This window comes from Triticum urartu, chromosome 5A (genome assembly GCF_056163025.1).
Source record: "Triticum urartu cultivar PI428250 chromosome 5A, HENAU_Tu73, whole genome shotgun sequence".
In the NCBI taxonomy this organism is placed as follows: Eukaryota; Viridiplantae; Streptophyta; class Magnoliopsida; order Poales; family Poaceae; genus Triticum; species Triticum urartu.
This window is the reverse complement of record NC_141877.1, coordinates 313,388,226-313,400,551: the sequence shown is the minus strand read 5'-3', so window position 1 is coordinate 313,400,551 and position 12,326 is coordinate 313,388,226. Positions and strand designations below refer to the sequence as shown.

Below are 12,326 nucleotides of genomic sequence, written 5' to 3'. Positions count from 1 at the left end.
TATTTAACATTGCATACTAAATGCCTCTGCATATTTAACACTTCTATCCTCAAATAGAATCATTAAACAAGCAAACATATGCAAACAATGCAAATGTAACAGCAATATGCCAAAACAGTACGGTCTGAAAGAATGCAAGAGTATCAGTACTTATGTGACGCCCGGATAATTAAGCTACAGTAATACCCTCCTAATGATGCCACATCATCGTGATTACTGTTGTTAAACTCACGTTGGTTCAAAACTGGTTCAAATTTCAAATTCAATTCAAAGTCCAAAATTCAATTTGCCAAACATGAAGAACAAAATGTTCAAAGTGTTGTAAATAATCCCTGGGTATTTGTCATGTTGAAACCCATATTTTTATAAATTGTTTAAATGCCCTTAAATGAATAAAACAAGGGGTCAAAACAATATTTTAAATCACTTTTAAAGTTATAAAGATTCTAAGGCTTTTCAACTACTTCTCAAACTTCTTGAGGCAGTGCTAAATATTACATAATAATTATTGAGAGAAGCTACACCTTTTACAAAAGTCTTTTGGAGCAAAAGGAAAATGCAAAGCAGAGAAGACAAAAGAAAAAGAGAGAGGGGAGAGAGAAGCCCCTTCCTCCACTAGGTTGTGGCCCAGCTGGACCACCAGACCATCTGGCCGGCCCACCTCTCCCTCTCCCTTATCCCCCCACGCACCCAAAATATCTGGACAGATCGCCCCACTCCCTCCCCACGTCTCCCTCTCGTTCCCCTCCTCTCGGTTGGATCGGGATCGGGCCCGATCCTGTCTTCGGCGCCATCGCTCCGCGCTCCCGCCGCCGCTGCCCAGCGCGTTCCCCCGCCACCTCGCTGAGTGCCGTCCCATCCCCGTCGCCACGCCGGACGCCCCGACCTCGCCGACGGACGCCGCTCGTCGGAGCCGCTCCACGTTGCCTCGCCTCCTCATCGGCTCCGTCGAGCCTCGCCGGACCTCCTCATCCTCTCCGTCGTCGGACCACCCCAACCTTCCCCGAGCCCGCTGCCCTGTGCCCTACGTTCCCCTCGTGAGCCGCAACCCCTCCTCTCCCCCTGGTTACCACGCCTGTCCGCCGCACGGCCGACTTTCCCTCGCCGCTGCTCGTCACGCGCACCTCGGGCCTTCCTCGCTCGCGCCCTGCTTGGCCCGCGCTCGCGCATGAACCCCCCCTTTTTCGCTCGACGTCCCGCTGCGCTGCCGCTCGCAACCAGGGCCCTGCCCCCTCGCCTGGCCACGTCCCCGACTCGTGTGGCCGCGCCCGCTCGCCCGCCGGTCTCCCTTGCTCGCGCGCACACGGCGCCCGCCTGGCTGCACCAGCGCGCTCGCCCCACTCACAGTTGCGCCGCCCTCTCCGCTGCGTCGCCGCCTTCCGCTCGCCCCTGCAGGCCGCCGCTGCCCCCGCGCTCGCGCATGCCCCGGTTGCCCCCTGCGCCGCGCGCCCCCGCTGCCGCCCGCTAGCACGCTCCCCTGCTGCGCTGCTAGCTCCGCCGCTGGCTGCTGCTTCTACCTACGCCCACCACCGGCCACCTCTGCCCTGCTTCGTCCGGCCGCCTCCCGCATCTGCTCCCCGCCGCCTGCTAGCGCGCCGCCGCCCTAGCACGGCTCCAGCGACTCCTCCGCCCGCCGCCCCAGACCACTACTCCGGCCACCTCTACGGCCGGTGCCCCTGGTGGCCTCGGGCTGATGCGCGGCGCACGCACCGCCTGCGCCCATAACCGCACTGCTGGCGCCCGCACGCCCGCATTGGCCTTGGGCCACTGATCGAACGGGGCCCACGCCCGAAACGTTTTTATAAAAAATATATTTAAAATAAAATAAAATAAATAATAGTTAAATTAATTAATTAATTAATTAATTTATCAATTAATCATGTTTAATTAATCTAATTAACTAGTTAGTTTAATTAAACCCTAATTGGTTTAAACAGTCAATGACGAACGGGACCCACACATCAGTTGACCAGTCAAACTCCTCTGTTGACTGCTGACGTCATGCTGATGTCATGCTGACGTCAGCGTGAACTGTTCTGGATATTGTTGTTTAAATTAATTAATTAAATCCTAAAAATGATTTAAATCTTTTATTTTTAATATAAAATAAACCGTAGCTCGGATGGAAAAACTTTTTATATGAAAGTTGCTTAGAACGACGAGACGAATCCGGATACGCAGCCCGTTCGTCCGCCACGCATCCCTAGCATAGCGAACACGCAACTTTCCCCCTCCGGTTCATCCGTCCGAAAACGTGAAACACCGGAGATACTTTCTCGGATGTTTCCCCCCTTCGCTGGTATCACCTCCTACCGCGTTAGGTCACACCCAGCACATCTTATTGCCATGTTATGCTTTGTGGTGCTATGTTTGCTTTATATTTACTGTTTCTTCCCCCTCTTCTCTCCGGTAGACCCCGAGACCGATGCTGCCCTTGTGATCGACTACGTCGACGACGAACCCCCCTCCTTGCCAGAGCAACCAGGCAAGCAAACCCCCCTTGAGCATTTCGATATCGCCTATTTCTTTTCCTATCATGCTTGCATTAGAACTGCTACTACTTTCTGTATGATCCTACTCTGATGCATAGCCTGTTGTTGTTACCTGCTTTTATACCTTACCTACTTATCCTAAACTGCTTAGTATAGGTTGGTTAGAGATCCATCAGTGACCCCCACCTTGACCCAGTTGCCTCGCTTTATGTTCGATGATTCGATCAACGTGATCGACGTCCAGGCCCCAACACCGCACATCACCCCCCTAGTTGTATGACTCTGCAGAGTTACCATCGAGTGCCGAGGGTGGAACCTCTTACATCACTCCTGATGAGATCTCCGTAGTGTAGCTATACGGTCGAGGTCATCGAGGGTGATTTCCTCCTTAACCACTTCTGTTACGGCTCTGTCGTGCAACCCATAAAACATGGACCTCGAGGGTGGATCCTCTTACGTTCACCTTGATGACAACATCGAGTGGAATTCACCGAAGGTGATTCCTCGGGTTTTACCTTTGGTGTTAGACACACAGTTACTATGGTTACTATGACTTTACACTGAACCATGTTACTAAAGACGGGTCGACCCTGAGGGGTACCCGCGCGAGCTTAATAGCGAGTGATGTGCAATCGGGTTGACCTGGAAGGTGCCCGCGAGATACTTACGAGGCGTGGCCGAGTATTCTTAGCCCTTGCCGCAAGTACTCGAGACGGGGCGACGGGGTCACATCTATCGTGAGTCTCTGCTTGTTACCGCGCGTTCCTAATCCACTACGATTTGGATATTTGATCCGAGGGGCCTCTGGCCTGATAGCACTAACCATCACGTGGGCATAGTATGGGCGTTCTGCGTCGTATACATTAGTCGAAACTTAATAGATGTCAGCGACTGAGCGGCGCGCGCCGGGTTGGACTGGTAAGCACCTACCTTGTTGAAGGAGGTAGCTAGGTCTGCTCACCGGCCGCGTACGCAACGTGCAGGAGTTCCCGGGGAGATGGCCCATGACCCCTGGGGGCATAGGTTTAGTCCGGCGTGCTGGCCTCTCTATTAAGCCTAGGTCGGGTTACGGCGTATTGTTTGGTCGAGGCCGGGCATGACCCAGGAAAGTGTGTCCGGCCGGAGTTAATCGAGCATGGTGGGTAAGTTGGTGCACCCCTGCAGGGAAGAAATCATCTATCGATAGCCTGTCCTACGGTAACGGACACTTGGAGTTGTATCCCGATCGATACAACTAGAACTGGATACTTGTGATGAGAAATGGATTGTGATGAGACTTGGATATGAGATGATAGCTGAATAGTATGGCTCTGGGATTGCTTTCTCGTAGGGAGTCGAGAAAGGATCTCTGCCCGAGGTTGATAACACTACTGCTACTTTACTTTAAGCTACTCTACTCCCTCCTGTTTCTGCAAGATGGTGGTTTCCAGAAGATGCTAGTCTTCGATAGGCTAGGCTTTCCCCTTCTCTTCTGGCATTCTGCAGTTTAGCCCACAGATACAACCCATTCCTTTGATACAGATGCATACTTAGTTTAGATCTGATGTAAGTCTTGCGAGTACTTTGGATGAGTACTCACGGTTGCTTTGCTACTTCTTTTCCCCCATACCCGATTGTTGTGACCAGATGAAAGATCCTAGGAGCCAGACGACGCCACTGATGACTACTACTACTCGGAGGATGCCTACTACTACGTGAAGACCGCAGACGACTAGGAGTAGTTAGGAGGCTCCCAGGCAGGAGGCCTTGCATTTTCGATTGTTGTTGCTTTTGTGCTAGCCTTCTTAAGGCAAACTTGTTTAACTTATGTCTGTACTCAGATATTGTTGCTTCCGCTGACTCTTGTGTATTCGAGCTTATGTATTCGAGCCCTCGAGGCCCCTGGCTTGTAATATAAAGCTTGTATTATTTTAATTTGTTTCTAGAGTTGTGTTGTGATATCTTCCCATGAGTCCTTGATCTTGATCGTACACATTTGCCTGTATGATTAGTGTACGGTCGAATCGGGGGCGTCACAAGTTGGTATCAGAGTCGACTGCCTGTAGGAATCCCCTTCCAAACTCCTTGGCCGAAGTTGAGTCTAGTCTTTGAAAAATTATTTTTACTAACATGGCTGTGTGGCTTACGGGCCCACGTCGCCATTGGGTGGTATTAGGATCTTTTATTCCTAGTCTATACTCTGGGAATCTGATATCTCTTCTATTCGGGTTAAATGATTTTGCTAACTCTACGTTCTCGTAAATACGTTCTACCGGAGAGCCCCTCACTCCAGATGATTGCTTGGTGCACCAGAAGATTCTGAAGATACTCTCCGATGTTTTACCGAGACCCTTATACGCTTGCCATTGCGATCCCTACCACCGATAAATCCTTATGAGTAACTACCTACGTTGTCGTTCATACCTTCATCCCCAGTTGCTCTTGTTATTACAAGATGCCCCGAATTACTCTCTGTTGTCCTGAGAATCCATTGAGCCTACTGCCTTGCAGTTCTTTGCCACATGAATACCCCTGCGGATAATTACTCGCGCTTGTCGAGTATCCATTTGTCCATAGTTGTTCTTTGTTTCACAAAATTCTTTGGAATATTAACCGATCTTCCGAAAATTCTTAGTAACCTATTGCTCTTGCTCCTCCTTGTCTACTTGCATTGTGGATGCTTTCCATATGCCTGGCAATATTCAGTAGTATCCTTTGTCATCTTTAATTTTGAGCATTTGATTCTATATGTTTGTGAATGCTTGCAATCATCAAACAAAGTTAGAATTATTCCCTTCTGCTCAGACGTCGCCCCTGACATGAGCTGGTGCTCGACAAATCAAACCTTGATTGATTGTCGATCTATGCCTTTTCAACTTACTTGTCTTTGATCAGAGCCTCTTCTTCTAATCCCCCGTGTTGGAACTCATAATTCCCTTTGCCTTCAAGCTTTGAGTTAGTCAGTTGTTTCTATAATCTGATATCCTTGCATTCTTTCTTCTTCTGGGTGAGTATCGATGCTCACATCAGATCCCTTGTGGACCACCAGACCTTTTGTTCGGTTTTATCCAACAATGTTCTTCATATTCACTAACCTTGTGAGCCTTTCCTCGGATACATGATGCCTTGGTAAATTGTATCCCCCGCTCTTGTCAACCAAACTCTGCTATCGAGCTTGAGTTGATTACTCCTAAAGTTGTGGTATAGGTTCCTAAGATGCCCCTATGGGTTGAACCTACGCCTCCCCTAATCCGTCTGAACCCGAGAGTCTTCATGAGTCTTACTCTTCTGGTGTTATGCCAGATAAAATATCAACACTACAACTTCATCGAAAGCGAGAAGTGAATGAAAGGTTATGCATTGGAGAAGTGGGAGTCAACCTTGAACTTTGTGTTCATGCCCATGGACATGATGTGGGACTTATCATGGAAGCTTCTTGCAATATTAATAATCCCCTTGTGATAAGTTCATATTGTATCTATGTTTGGTCCTTTGTAATCGTGGTTCCGACCATGATTGTTCTCCTTTGATTCCATTTCTCGGACAAGTTAAGTACTTCTCTTATTCAGATCTTTTCACCTGTCCAACCTCTATTTTGATCTTCCTTCCAGTATTAACCTCAGGTACCTCGAGAATAACAAAGAACTATGTTGCTTCCTATGAGTCTTCATCTAGTATTGCTTCTCACTAATTTCAGACTTCCCCTGGGATCTGAGTTATTAATCACTCGAGGACACCGATATGAATCGATTGAATCGATTCCGCACTCCGATTCTATAACTCTAAGTAATTTTCATTACTTACGAGTTTAATAATCCTTCAAGTCATTCCTAGCCTGGCCGACTATGTCATTATTGTGCTAAATTTTAATTGTGCTACCTGGTCCTTCTCGGAATAGAATTTTCGACGATGAGCTAAGCTTATGTCGATCTTCCTCATCATACCATTTCGCCTGGAATAGCAAGCTTGCTTTCGAGTTTGTGTCATACCCGTGGTTCCAATAACTTTTCGCTTCATCATTCCTTTGACTTGATGTCATCACCGATCGATTACATCTTCCTGTAATCTCTCGATAATTGTGTCGTGCTCGTCAACATTCTGAGCTCTTCCAGCATATCAATAGAATTCGTGATGATAAATACCATCCTTGACCTTTGATGATTTGAGTTATCATCGACAACTCCCTTGTCTTCTTTCCAACACATGTTTGACCATGTCTTGGTTATACCTTGGACTCCTTGCTATTCCTGCAATTGTTCCTTGAGTTTTCTTGTGATCTTCAACTCCAACCCCCCTACTTGTAACACCATGTTAATGCTACCTCGAAGCATGACTGTGGTATTCCGAATATCGACAAGAACATTGGTAGCACATTACCAAAGGTTTTGGATCTATCATCCGGACACCGTTGCATGGATAACATCATGAATTTCCTTGCCCTTTATCTAAATGGTGATGTACTTGTTGTTCTAACATGTATATCATGCCCTACTTTCCTTGGGAAAAGATATACTCCCAATTCTTGTGTGCAAACACATTTCTCCTTTCCATTGGTTTGTTTAAACTTTCCTGTGATCTATAGGATATAAGTAGAAATAATTCCCTGCTTATAAAACACCCTGGAGTATAATCTTGTTAGTGAGACCCTGTTACTATTATTGATGACATTCCGATAGCCACTGATGGATGAGAACTTTGCCTATTGGTCCGCCTCGTCTTAACGAGTAGGAAAATGGTTCTCTTCGTCCCTCGCCCTTGGAACCAACGTTGTTGCCAACATAACTGATAGGTTGTCCTATGACATGCCTTGCTACCTTAGCCGTACAAAATGTTAGCACCCTTCCTGCTTTTAACCCACATGGTGGGCCCATAACCCACAGTTCCACAGGATCGAAACCTGACTCTCCAATGCATCCTTGTTTTCTAAGTTATCCCTCGGGCTTGGCTTCGTATGTATTCGCGAGCCATCTTCCTTGTGATCTATTCTGGTATCAAATGCAATACTTATTCTCGGTGCTCTGAGCCTCTTTCGCACTCTGTTGCAGACATCAAGCAATTTCCTACCCGGTTGAAACTTCTTATTGCACCTTCTTACCTTGCTCTCGATGATTTTCTTATATTTCAAACTCGAGAGATGCCTCTATGCCACGTTCACTAAGATAGCCCCCTGGTACCTACCTTGTGTTGAGCTCCGTTCTTCTCGAGTCTTTCCCTCCTTACTCCCCCTTAAATCTCGGGAAGAGATTTCCTGTAGTGGAGGAGAATTGTGATGCCCGGATAATTAAGTTACAGTAATACCCTCCTAATGATGCCACATCATCATGATTACTGTTGTTAAACTCACGTTGGTTCAAAACTGGTTCAAATTTCAAATTCAATTCCAAGTCCAAAATTCAAATTGCCAAACATGAAGAACAAAATGTTCAAAGTGTTGTAAATAATCCCTGGGTATTTGTCATGTTGAAACCCATATTTTCATAAATTGTTTAAATGCCCTTAAATGAATAAAACAAGGGGTCAAAACAATATTTTAAATCACTTTTAAAGTTATAAAGATTCTAAGGCTTTTCAACTACTTCTCAAACTTCTTAGGCAGTGCTAAATATTACATAATAATTATTGAGAGAAGCTACACTTTTTACAAAAGTCTTTTGGAGCAAAAGGAAAATGCAAAGCAGAGAAGACAAAAGAAAAAGAGAAGAGGGGAGAGAGAAGCCCCTTCCTCCACTGGGTCGTGGCCCAGCTGGACCACCAGACCATCTGGCCGGCCCACCTCTCCCTCTCCCTTATCCCCCCACGCACCCAAAATATCTGGACAGATCGCCCCACTCCCTCCCCACGTCTCCCTCTCATTCCCCTCCTCTCGGTTGGATCGGGATCGGGCCCGATCCCATCTTCGGCGCCATCGCTCTGCGCTCCCGACGCCGCCGCCCGGCGCGTTCCCCCGCCACCTCGCCGAGCATCGTCCCATCCTCGTCGCCACGCCGGACGCCCCGACCTCGCCGACGGACGCCGCTCGTCGGAGCCGCTCCACGTCGCCTCGCCTCCTCATCGGCTCCGTCAAGCCTCGCCGGACCTCCTCATCCTCTCCGTCGTCGGACCACCCCAACCTTCCCCGAGCCCGCTGCCCTGTTCCCTACGTTCCCCTCGTGAGCCGCAACCCCTCTCCTCTCCCCCCTGGTTACCATGCCTGTCCGCCGCACGGCCGACTTCCCCTTCCTCGCGCGCGCCCTGCTTGGCCCGCGCTCGCGCATGAACCCTCCCTTTTCGCTCAACGTCCCGCTGCGCTGCCGCTCGCAACCAGGGCCCTGCCCCCTCGCCCGGGCACGTCCCCGACTCGTGTGGCCGCGCCCGCTCGCCCGCCGGTCTCCCTTGCTCGCGCGCACACGGCGCCCGATCGGCTGCACCAGCGCGCTCGTCCCACTCACTGCTGCGCCGCCCTGCCCACTGCGTCGTAGCCTTCCGCACGCCCCTGCAGGCCGCCGCTGCCCCCGCGCTCGCGCATGCCCCAGTTGCCCCCTGCGCCGCGCCCCCGCTGCCGCCCGCTAGCATGCTCCCCTGCTGCGCTGCTAGCTCCATCGCTGGCTGTTGCTTCTGCCTACGCCCACCGCCGGCCACCTCTGCCCTGCTTCGTCCGGCCGCCTCCCGCCTAGCACGGCTCCAGCGACTCCTCCGGTCGCCGGCCCAGACCACTGCTCCGGCCACCGCTGTGGCCGGTGCCCCCTGGTGGCCTCGGGCTGATGCGCGGGCGAACGCATCGCCTGCGCCCGTAACCGCACCGCTGGCGCCCGCACGCCCGCATTGGCCTTGGGCCACTGACCGAACGGGGCCCAAGCCCGAAACGTTTTTATAAAAAATATATTTAAAATCAAATAAAATAAATAGTAGTTAAAATAATTAATTAAATAATCCTGTTTAATTAATCTAATTAACTAGTTAGTTTAATTAAACCCTAATTAGTTTAAACATTCAATGACGAACGGGACCCACACGTCAGTTGACCAGTCAACTCCTCTGTTGACTGCTGATGTCATGCTGACGTCAGCGTGAACTGTTCTGGATATTTTTGTTTAAATTAATTAATTAAATCCTAAAAATGATTTAAATCTTTTAATTTTAATATAAAATAAACCGTAGTTCGGATGGAAAAACTTTGTACATGAAAGTTGCTCAGAACGATGAGACGAATCCGGATACGCAGCCCGTTCGTCCGCCACTCATCCCTAGCATAGCGAACACGCAACTTTCCCCCTCTGGTTCATCCGTCCGAAAACGTGAAACACCGGGGATACTTTCCCGGATGTTTCCCCCCTTCGCCGGTATCACCTCCTACCGCGTTAGGTCACACCCGGCACATCTTATTGCCATGTTATGCTTTGTGGTGCTATGTTTGCTTTATATTTACTGTTTCTTCCCCCTCTTCTCTCCGGTAGACCCCGAGACCGATGTTGCCCTTGTGATCGACTACGTCGACGACGAACCCCCCTCCTTGCCAGAGCAACCAGGCAAGCAAAACCCCCTTGAGCATTCCGATATCACCTATTTCTTTTCCTATCATGCTTGCATTAGAACTGCTACTGCTTTCTGTATGATCCTACTCTTGTGCATAGCCTGTTGTTGTTACCTGCTTTTATCCCTTACCTACCTATCCTAAACTGCTTAGTATAGGTTGGTTAGAGATCCATCAGTGACCCCCACCTTGTCCCAGTTGCCTCACTTTATGTTCGATGACTCGATCAATGTGATCGACGTCCAGGCCCCGACACCGCACATCACCCCCCTAGTTGTATGACTATACAGAGTTACCATCAAGTGCCGAGGGTGGAACCTCTTACATCACTCCTGATGAGATCTCCGTAGTGTAGCTATACGGTCGAGGTCATCGAGGGTGATTTCCTCCTTAACCACTTCCGTTACGGCTCTGTCGTGCAACCCATCAAACTTGGACCTCGAGGGTGGATCCTCTTACGTTCACCTTGATGACAACATCGAGTGGAATTCACCGGGGGTGATTCCTCGGGTTTTCCCTTTGGTGTTAAACACACAGTTACTATGGTTACTATGACTTTACACTGAACCATGTTACTAAAGACGGGTCGACCCTGAGGGGTACCCGCGCGAGCTTAATAGCGAGTGATGTGGAGTCGGGTTGACCTGGAAGGTGCCCGCGAGATACTTACGAGGCATGGCCGGGCATTCTTAGCCCTTGCCGCGAGTACTCAAGACGGGGCGACAGGGTCACATCGATCGTGAGTCTCTGCTCGTTACTGTACGTTCCTAATCCACTACGATTTGGATATTTGATCCGAGGGGCCTCTGGCCTGATAGCACTAACCATCACGTGGGCATAGTATGGGCGTTCTGCGTCGTATACATCAGCCGAAGCTTAATAGATGTCAGCGACTGAGCGGTGTGCGCCGGGTTGGACTGGTAAGCACCTACCTTGTTGAAGGAGGTAGCTAGGTTAGCTCACCAGCCGCGTACGCAACGTGCATGAGTTCCCGAGGAGATGGCCCATGACCCCTGGGGGCATAGGTTTAGTCCGGTGTGCTGGCCTCTCTATTAAGCCTAGGTCGGGTTGCGGCGTATTGTTTGGCCAAGGCCGGGCATGACCGAGGAAAGTGTGTCCGGCCGGAGTTAATCGAGCGTGGTGGGTAAGTTGGTGCACCCCTGCAGGGAAGAAAACATCTATCGATAGCCTGTCCTATGGTAACGGACACTTGGAGTTGTATCCCGATCGATACAACTAGAACTGGATACTTGTGATGAGAAATGGATTGTGATGAGACTTGGATATGAGATGATAGCTGGATAGTATGGCTCTGGGATTGCTTTCTCGCAGGGAGTCGAGAAAGGATCTCTGGCCGAGGTTGATAACACTACTGCTACTTTACTTTATGCTACTCTACTCGCTCCTGTTTCTGCAAGATGGTGGTTTCCAGAAGATGCTAGTCTTCGATAGGCTAGGCTTTCCCCTTCTCTTCTGGCATTCTGCAGTTTAGCCCACAGATACAACCCATTCCTTTGATACAGATGCATACTTAGTTTAGATCTGATGTAATTCTTGCGAGTACTTTGGATGAGTACTCACGGTTGCTTTGCTACTTCTTTTCCCCCATACCCGATTGTTGCGACCAGATGACAGATCCCAGGAGCCAGACGATGCCACTGATGACTACTACTACCCGGAGGATGCCTACTACTACGTGAAGACCACAGACGACTAGGAGTAGTTAGGAGGCCCCCCAAGCAGGAGGCCTTGCCTTTTCGATCGTTGTTGCTTTTGTGCTAGCCTTTTTAAGGAAAACTTGTTTAACTATGTCTGTACTCAGATATTGTTGCTTCTGCTGACTCTTGTGTATTCGAGCTTATGTATTCGAGCCCTCGAGGCCCCTGGCTTGTAATATAAAGCTTGTATTATTTTAATTTGTGTCTAGAGTTGTATTGTGATATCTTCACGTGATTCCTTGATCTTGATCGTACACATTTGCGTGTATGATTAGTGTACGGTTGAATCGGGGGCGTCACAACTTATTTAATTCCAAAAATTATGAAAATTTACCACACTGTAGAAAATTTATCAAAGCTTATTGTGCAAAAAGTTTCAGCATTTTATCACATTATGAATTTTCTCGGGAATTTTTGCAACAGCGATAAACTTTCTGTTTTCAAACAGCCACATATAGACTTGCAAAATAAGCATGGTAAAGGCTATACTTGACATTTTTATTGAAATAAAAGATGCAAAACATTATTCTAAACAACATAAATCAAATTATAATAAAATAAAATGATGCTGCAAGCAAAACACATATCATGTGACGAATGAAAACATAGCTCCAAGTGAGGTTACCG

At 48.7% G+C, this 12,326-nt stretch overlaps 1 long non-coding RNA gene across 1 annotated transcript; it reads left to right on the top strand.

The window, feature by feature from the left end:
* Positions 1–683: 683 nt before the first annotated feature.
* On the top strand, positions 684–12,120 carry LOC147971202 (uncharacterized). The gene is made up of 5 exons (XR_015604579.1): positions 684–1,037; positions 2,414–2,485; positions 4,119–8,620; positions 9,905–9,976; positions 11,610–12,120. It is a non-coding gene; the product is annotated as an uncharacterized LOC147971202 (long non-coding RNA).
* Positions 12,121–12,326: the final 206 nt, after the last annotated feature.